The following is a 10104-nucleotide window of genomic DNA, read 5'->3' as shown; positions in this document are numbered from 1 at the left end:
CTCAGGGGAGGACCAGTTCTTCTGCTAGGTCATGTCTCTCACTGGAGGACCAGTTCTTCTGCTAGGTCATGTCTCTCAGCGGAGGACCAGTTCTTCTGCTAGGTCATGTCTCTCAGCGGAGGACCAGTTCTTCTGCTAGGACATGTCTCTCAGTGGACCAGTTCTTCTGCTAGGTCATGTCTCTCAGGGGAGGACCAGTTCTTCTGCTAGGTCATGTCTCTCAGGGGAGGACCAGTTCTTCTGCTAGGTCATGTCTCTCAGGGGAGGACCAGTTCTTCTGCTAGGTCATGTCCCTCAGTGGACCAGTTCTCCTGCTAGGTCATGTCTCTCAGGGGAGGACCAGTTCTTCTGCTAGGTCATGTCCCTCAGTGGACCAGTTCTTCTGCTAGGTCATGTCCCTCAGTGGACCAGTTCTTCTGCTAGGTCATGTCTCTCACTGGAGGACCAGTTCTTCTGCTAGGTCATGTCCCTCAGTGGACCAGTTCTTCTGCTAGGTCATGTCTCTCAGGGGAGGACCAGTTCTCCTGCTAGGTCATGTCTCTCAGCGGAGGACCAGTTCTTCTGCTAGGTCATGTCTCTCACTGGAGGACCAGTTCTTCTGCTAGGTCATGTCTCTCAGGGGAGGACCAGTTCTTCTGCTAGGTCATGTCTCTCAGTGGACCAGTTCTGCTAGGTCATGTCTCTCAGTGGACCAGTTGTTCTGCTAGGTCATGTCTCTCAGGGGAGGACCAGTTCTTCTGCTAGGTCATGTCTCAGGGGAGGACCAGTTCTTCTGCTAGGTCATGTCTCTCAGGGGAGGACCAGTTCTTCTGCTAGGTCATGTCTCTCAGCGGAGGACCAGTTCTTCTGCTAGGTCATGTCTCTCACTGGAGGACCAGTTCTTCTGCTAGGTCATGTCTCTCACTGGAGGACCAGTTCTTCTGCTAGGTCATGTCTCTCAGCGGAGGACCAGTTCTCCCAAAAACCGCAAACTCACATTTTCTTCATCCTATGTACAGTATACAAATAAGTCGGCTACTTTTTTGAGATTCATTACGAGCAGTATTCACAGACAGTACTGTATATATTTTTATTTAAATGTTCTGCTGGCTGTAAATCCACTGTATAGTATCTTTGCCTTCCTGACCGGACCTGGGTCAATCACATGTCATGCTGTTAAAAACTTTCGCTCTACTTGATTGAATTTACCCAGTACGATGAAACCAACGTTGTGCAAACACTCATAATATATATATAATATTTCAGGAACTTGACAGATGCATAGTAATTGACACAGGTCTGTTCTTTTCCTAGCATGTGAACTTAATCGATCCTGAACTTTTTTGACACTAAGTAGTCTTCCACTTCTCAGTATAAAAATAATATTTTGGAAGTATTTGCACCTGTTGGCAGCAATGCTTTGACCTTTTTGAACCATAGCTGTTGTGCTGATAGTTCACGATCAAACCATTGAACCAGGGGTGCTGATTGATTATTCAACTGGCCGTCTGTTTCGTCCCGTTGGGGTGGGAGATGATTCTTGTCATGTAGCGGTGTGAGATGATTATTGAACTGTTGACTATTATTCAGCGTGAATGTATTGAGGTTAAATGTCTTTCCATTCAGAATAAAATGGCATGTGTTGTGTTATACAGGTATTATGTTCCCAGTTCATCAGAGATGAAAACACGTGAGTGTAATCCAGGCAAAAAGTAGTCCTGCTACAGTACAGTACAGTACAGTGTGCCATTACCCAGGTAGCATTACCTACAACGACCACTGGTGGGTGCTGATGAGCCATAGTGACGGCATCCAAGAAGAACCTTGTGTATTCAACCCTGAAAACGAAAACCCGCAGCCTATTGGCTTTGGAAACCCCTTCGACCGTCGTACGGTACATAACAGTTAAAAAGATCCATTCATATTTGAACTCCCTAAAGGCGGGTTCAGTTACAACAGCTGAGATGACAGACTAGAAGCTTTTATCTGAACATAACTTTAGAAATTGAGAATATTTAAACAAACGCCTTTAACGATGTGAAAATGTCTGTTTGACTATGCGTTTACGTGGTCGTGATCGTCTAGACGTACCAACAGGTGCGAGGGGTGTAAATGAGGACACGCTGGCTTCCTAAGGTTCTCCACGCTGCACACACGGGTGCAAACGAGGGCACTTGCACAGCAATTGGTGTGATATCAAAACTATATCAAATAACCACATTTTGTTTTTGGTCCCACCTGTTTCTCTAGGCTTAACTTGAGCTCAGAGATGGTTCATTCTATCAATCAATCAATCAATCAATCAATCAAAGCATTATTTATATAGCGCATTTCATACCCAGAGGCAACACAATGTGCTTTACAGAGAACAAGGGAGGTGGGCATACAACCCACCCCTACATATTCCAGAGGGAAGCAAAAAAAAACAGTATCACCCAGGGGCCAGATAAGTGAGCTGTAAAAATTCTTCCCTGACCCCTCTCAACAAGGCGATCGAGCAAGCACCAGGAGTATGTTTGTCTACCTGCTAAGAACATTTATAAAGCAATACATTACTAGGGTGTTAGGGACCAATTTTAAACATACCTTCTGCTGGTACAATTGATACATAGTGTTCCAGAACAGACTCTCAGATGCACATATCACTTTGTTTGATGAAGATTGGACATACCATTGTTGAGATATAGCCCATTTTGTGACCCGAGGCAGGGTCATACAGGTCGCGCCCCTTACTGCATAAGTCAATGGAACACCTGTGTTCAAGAATGGACCTTTTTTCCCTCTACGCTTTACATACTTTCCTTCATAGCTTTAGATAGGTTAGTCACATTGTAATGCCATGTTCAGGGATGATAGAGACTACTATGTTTGACATTTCAAAAAACATTTTCTGAAAATATTATGCTAATTAATCAAATAATATGCAAATATATGTGTTAATTTATGCGGAAATCATGTTTAAAGACCATTTTAAGAGATCCATTCACTTTAATCATTTAAAATAAAGTGTTAGCTTGTTACAAGTAACATTGTTCCCTTTGTTCTGAAGTTATATGTGATTAATTCATAAATTGTGATTTTAAATATTATGAAAATGATTTGTATAATAGGCGAAGTACTGTGCACTATGCTTAGTTATGATATGCCCATTTTTCATGTAAATATTACTACAATATAATATCAATATAAGATCAAAAAGGATGGATTTGGCAACCTCATGATACCAATCCTAAAGGTTTAACATGAATAGGCTGTACTAGACAATTCAAATACTATGACTAAACCACTCTAAAATGACAAAAATGAGATTTTAGACATTGTAAAATTAAAATAGTTTACTGTTTATAATAATTCTGATTACAAATTCATAAGTATGTACATATGAATAAAATGTTGTTTTGATTTTGTATGCTTTAAAAGGAAATAAATAGGCTCTAAACCTAATTCGAGAGAGAGAGAGACAGAGAGAAAGAGAGAGAGAGAGACAGAGAGAAAGAGAGAGAGAGAGACAGAGAGAGAGAGACAGAGAGAGAGAGAGAGAGAGAGAGAGAGAGAGAAAGAGAGACAGAGAGAAAGAGAGAGAGAGAGAGAATGTTACAAATGCGCTCTAAACTTCAATTTTCAACGGTAAGGTCTCCAATTTGTAGGTCTTGTAACAGAGGGAATTCCCATTCATCCCCAACATCATACTTTATTTTATACAGGATGTTCAGAGGGTTTGCTCTTCTTTTTTTGATCTGGAGCACAGTGGCAGCGTACCACACTGGGGCTGAATCCTTTTCTTTTTCCTCCGTGTCGATCGGCCGCAGGGGCCTCGGAGTGATGGGGCAACCAGTCGCCCCGAGGTAGCAGAGCGTAGCGGTCGGGAGGGGGTGTAGGGTTTGACCATGGCCTGGAGGTAGGAGGGGGCTGTTCCTTTCATTGCCCTGTAGGTTAGTGCCAGAGTTTTAAACTGGATGTGAGCTGCTACAGGGAGCCAGTGTAGGGAACGGAGAAGGGAAGTTGTGTGGGAGAACTTGCGGTGGTTGAACACCAGGCGACCAGCAGCTTTCTGGAGAAGCTCCAGGGATTTAATGGCTAACGCCGGGGCCCCAGCAAGGAGGGAGTTGCAGTAGTCCAGGAGGGAGATGACCAGGGCCTGGATGAGTACCTGCGCCGTTTCATTAGTGAGGAAAGGGCAAATCCTCCTGATGTTGTAAAGCATGAATCTGCAGGAGCGTGTGACGGATGTGACATGTGCGGAAAATGACAGTTGGTCATCCAGGGTCACACCCAGATTCCTCGCAGTCCGAGTCGGGGTCACCACTGTGTCTTCAATGGTGATGGCCAGGTCTCTGTCAAGTGGCTAGCCTTGAACCCGGACTGGTGGGGATCTAGGAGGTCGTTCTGGTGGAGGTACGAAGACAGTTGGTTAAAGATAGCACGTTCAAGTGTTTTGGATAGAAAGGATAGAAGGGAAACCGGTCTGTAGTTTTTGACATCAGAGGGGTCGAGAGATGGTTTCTTTAGGAGAGGGGTGACTGTGCTGTTTATATATCCTGAGTTGAGTAGGCCACTCTCTCAGGGCACTCAACATTGGAAACTCCCAGAACAGAAGGGTGTCTTTCCCTCTCTCTCACTCTGTAATCTATTTCGTTTCTGGTTGTAAGGAAGAAGAATCAGATCCGTCGATGCCAGTTTCAATACTTTAATTGAATCTCTGGCATCAAAAATCACACTGCAGTTGTGATGAGTTCACTTGCCAATGGTCTAGGATGAACTGAACTAACACAGAGATCACTCTCTTGGTTATACGAAAAGAGGTGTTACCCAAAATTGTCCTGTTCTTTGTTACCTTGTCTAAAGTTAGACAGTTTAATAGTTCAGTTAAACAGATCTGCATTTGAAATTCACTATAATATAACTTGTGATTATACTGGTCAAAATATACTACAACTCCCTAGCAGAAACGCCTCTCCCCCCTGTCTCTCAGAGCAGAAGCTCATCTCTCCCTCACTCGCAGTGCAGAAGTGCATCTCTCTCCCTCCCTCCTCCTCTAACTCGCAGATCAGAAGCTTCGTAGCTAATTTATCAGTGATATGATATATGATATCTGCAATCTAACAGCTTTGTATTACAGTGATTTTGTTAGATAAACATTAGACCGAAGCCAACTAACGTTAGAAACTGCCGCAAGCTGCTGACTGCCCCTTCGGTCCACAGCTCGCTGCCGCTAGTCTTCCTCACATCACCATGAGAAAACCCGCATCGGATCACGGATTGGGATCAGCCACTTACAACCTATATATCAAAATTTAGCTTAGACCTTGTAGTTTCTAACTATGTTGTGAATACAAATTAGAAAAAAAAGCTGTCATAACACGTAAGTGAAACAGTTCTTACCTCGTATTTCTGTCAAATTCCGCGATCTTCTTTGTCAACACACTTGTTGAGGTCGGGGTGAGTCTTAGCAAGCGTAAATCACTTGAATCCAGTCCAGGTTTTGTTACTGTGGTTTGCGAAGGAAGGATAATGATCCACACCAGGTTTTGCGGCCAGCGCTAAAAAGTGAAATCCCGGAGAAGGGTATCTCTGCAGCTCTGTTTATATAATACATCCATGGATTCAACGTTTCTGAGCTGAGCGACGGTTGAGAGGAGTGTAGCCGACGTCACCATGGTTACACAGCCAGTGGGGGGGGGGGAGATGTTGCGTCACGGCCCTGACGTTTTGATTGACAAGACGATTGTCAGCCTGTGATTGGCCAAAGTAAAAATTGATTGACAGTTGACCCGCCCCCTCGTAGTCTCCGGCCTGCAGAGATACACACTTGAGATTTTGCGTCACGGCTCTGACAGCTGTTTGTCTCTATGATGTCATAATAGGACATGGGTGATATAAATGTGGCTGGAAAGTGGTCCCTCTTCATTATGGACAGTGATTTATCGAGAGACATTTAGCCTGTGTTAAATGTTATAAACATGCCTTGCTTTCCATGGATTACGTGCTGTTTCCGGAAGGTAGGTCTTCTTATTCCAACAATAGTTAGGTTACCCCTCTTGCTTTAAAAAAAAGAAGCTAGATTTATAACTTTTTGAACAAGCTGGGAGTAATGCAGCGTATGATAAGTAGGCTAATGCTAGTAATGAGGCTACAGTAGCATAGGCCTAGCTGTACTAGATGTGCTTCACGTTCAGGTTACTGAGAAAGAGCGCAAGTGAGCAAGACACGTTGATCTGTGCCCAATTTAAATCACTTGGATTTGTAAATAGGATATATCTTCAAATGTGCAGGTCCTATCCTGGGTTGGTAGAGTAACGTTAGGCCTATACCTACAGTCATTTGAGCATAGATTCAAATCAATATACCCCGTCAACAATTCTAATAGGCTAACGCTACAGATATGGTTGTAATTGTCGGTACCGCGCGCAGGCGCAGTGTCCCGTCTTCCCGTAGCCAGAACCTTCTAGAAGCCACGGCTGTGTGTTCATTGCTGCACACTTCTAGTCTAAGCAGCCTCAGTTCCCGTTTTATTCATGTTAGCTCATATAGTCCAACTGAAACAGCCCGACAGCTTGTGGTGGTCGAGAATGTGCTTTAAAAGCTGGCACTATGCTGTCTGAATAGGGAGGCCTACTTGTACTAGGCCTAATAGGTGTTCTATCTCATGCTTACTGTTTTGGTGTGAAAATGAAAAGCAAAGCTGCTTCATACCTTTATCTAACCAACTTCTTCTTAAACAGAAGAAACGATTTAATCCTGCAGGCAGCCCACGACAGAGGTAAGAAATACTATGATTCAGCATCAAACATCATCCAGGAGCACCACCATGCAGTCGGTTTCATATTGGCCACCATTTCTCTTTTCTACCCAGTGTCAGTCACATCAAGGAGAATGGGGTCCCTGCCAGTAAGACCACCTCTGGCCAGGTGGGTGGAGCCACCTTGACCCCAATGGTCAAAGCCATTGATGTGAACTTACTCCTTCCTGCCAAGGTGGTTGAGGTCACCACTCCCACCAAAGTGAAGGCCGCCAGCCTCCCCAAGGTGGTTGAAGCTCCCACCCCCATCAGAGTGGTTCAACCCACCACCATCATCAAAGTGGCTGAAGCTCCCACCCCCATCAAAGTGGTTCAACCCACCACCATCATCAAAGTAGCCGAAGCTCCCACTCCCATCAAAGTGGTTCAACCCGCCACCATCATCAAAGTGGCTGAAGCTCCCACCCCCATTAAAGTGGTTCAACCCGCCACCCCCATCAAAGTGGTTCAACCCGCCACCCCCATCAAAGTGGTTCAACCCGCCACCCCCATCAAAGTGGTTGAAGCTCCCACCATCATCAACATGGTTGAAGCTCCCATCCCCATCAAAGTGGTTGAAGCCACCACCCCCTCCCACGTGAATGGTACGTTCCATGCCTTCCTCCCTGTCTTTATTGTCAACTCTGTTGTCTCCTTGTCCAACGTCTGACTAGATGTTAAATCATATTTGTTCTAGAGTAATGTATATTGTTCTACCACTCACCTGGTGCGTCAGGTGCGTACGGTTGTTTATTAGTAAACAACTGTCTCTTCCCTTGGTGCCTCACTAGGCTCTCTCCACCTTTGGGACGTCTGCGCTTCCAGCTCCCTGGACAGGTGAACAACAAGTACTTTATTGAAACAGGGTGAAGGCGTGACAGGCAAGGGGGGCATACTAATTATTCCCGGCGACCTTGATTAAAACCTTGGCTGTGTGTGTGACCCCACAGCGCAATCACGGACCACAGGGGTCGGCTGCCTAGTTTGCACTGGGCGAGTATCAGGGTTCCTGAGGGTCACGTTGGACAGAGAGGCCCCGCCCCCACCGCCACCCTCACACACCAGCAGATGGTCTGCATGGGGTATGCTCTGAGAGAATGGACTGGCTGCACACACACGCTAGACACGCTACACACACCAACACACAACATTGTAGAGTACATTTACACACAAACGAAACACATTGAGTGTGTAACTTTACTGACTCACTGAGTTTGTCCATCCCAGGTTCCCCAACCTTGCGCAGACCTGCTACCTGAATTCCACCCTGCAGAGTCTTCTGAGCCTCCAGAGTTTCTGCAAAGGGCTCCGCAAGCAGCAGAGAGTCTGGAATTCAGTACCGGGAGCCAACCTCTTCAGGTGCTTCACACACACACACACACACACCCACACACACACACACACACACACACACACACACATTTGTACACAATAGGTACTCACAGAGTGCTGCTCCAAGAAAAATGAAATACATCCACACAGCACACATGGTCCACATACAGCAACAGTAGAATTCCTTTGTGAAAACTCTCTCTCTCTCTCTCTCTCTCTCTCTCTCTCTCTCTCTGCAGGTTCTTTCTGGGGATCCAGGTGTCCAAGTTCACCAACGACCGGGGCCTCAAAAAGAGGCTGCTCTGGGCTTTTAAGGACTGTGTGTCAGCTGAGGCAGAAGAGTTCAAGGACAATGGCCAGAAGGTCGGTAACAAGCTTCTTTTTTGGGGGGAGTGACTATTCTTACGGCGTCTTTTTGTATTGATTCAATGTCGTTATGTGCGCCGTAAGAATAGCGGGCATGTCTGTTGTCACGGCCGCCATCTATTAACCATCAATTTCAAGCATTTTAACCATGAAGACATATTTGGGTTAGGGCTAGGGTTGAGGTTGGGGTTAGGGTTGAGGTTTGGGTTAGGGTTAAGGTTGGGGTTAGTGTTGGCGTTTAGGGCAGGGTTAGGGCACCGTAAGAATAGACTGTGACTTTTTTTTTAACAGCTTTTAAGGCTTCAGTGAGTGAAACGAAGAACAAAATGCAATAATTTGTTCCACTGTATTTTCTTACCTGGTTTTCCCTAGTATGTTTCATTCATTTATGTGTGTGCGCGTGTTTGTGTGTGTGTGTGTGTGTGTGTGTGTGTGTGTGTGTGTGTGTTTAGGATGCCCATGAGTTCCTTGGCTGCTTCCTGGACCAGCTGATGTCTCTGGCTCCAGGTCTGAAGGGACAAGCAGTGGCGATGGGCAGGACCTATACCTGCCCTATCCAATCACATTTCACCTTCCAGCTGCAGAGCACAAGGACCTGTAGAAGGTGAGACACACGCACATACTGTGTGTAAACATGCATGCATTGCACACACACACACACACACACACACACACACACACACACAAACAAACACACACACATACTGTACACATTTTTAGCTGGAACAGATCTAAATCATGTGTTTAAGCCTGATTCCTTTTTCTTTGAAGGTGCGGAATCAAGTCCTCAAGACAGCAGAAGAATTCAAACCTGTCCCTGGATTTGATCAGTGGTGATTCTGTAAAGGACAGCTTTCGGAGATATTTCATGGTCAGTGTCACACTCTGTACTCTATTCACTGTTGTTGTATTTAACGATGAGGTCTGTATATCTCCCCAGGCGCTCGTACTAACCTTCTCCAACTCCATATGCCACAACTAGCTATGGTTAAGGTTAGAGTTAATGGATCAGTTAGTAGTTGATAGTTTATTTTTAGACATTTTTTAATTCATTTATTGATTTATTGGGGGTGGGCGGGGCTCAAAAGTGTCCCAGTGTCATGTACTTCCTGTAAACTATATCGGAGATGACCGCTGTTTCCTCTCTGCTGTAGGAGACGGAGCTGGACTACAGATGTGACTGTGGGGGTTCCAGCTCAGGCCTGCGCTGGTCTCTACTGACCATGCCTCGGTGAGAGAGCTGACCCTTGACCTCTGTGGGCTCGTCTGTGCATGCATATAGACATATAAGACTTCCTCTATTGTCCAAACACTTGCCAGTGATAATTATACAGCATTGAAATGCAACACCAAAGACTAAAATGACGTCTTATATTTTACTACAGGCTACAGTTACATCTCTTCATATCAGAATTTGTTTATTGCCATGCAGTTTTCAACGAACTAGGAATTTGCTTTCATATATGTTCTTGTTCTTATAGAATATAATAATATAGTTATATTAGTATATCTACAGCTACAACATTACCTTCCTCTACAACTCTCTCTGGATTCTTTCTTTTTTTCTCTCAGGGTGTTGGTCCTCCATCTGAAGAGGTTCAGAAAGACGTCAGGTTTCACTCTGGAGAAGACAGACGACCCGGTCCACC

This window comes from Borostomias antarcticus (genome assembly GCF_949987555.1).
Source record: "Borostomias antarcticus genome assembly, chromosome: 11".
NCBI lineage: Eukaryota > Metazoa > Chordata > Actinopteri > Stomiiformes > Stomiidae > Borostomias > Borostomias antarcticus.
Note: the sequence above shows the minus strand (reverse complement) of the source record.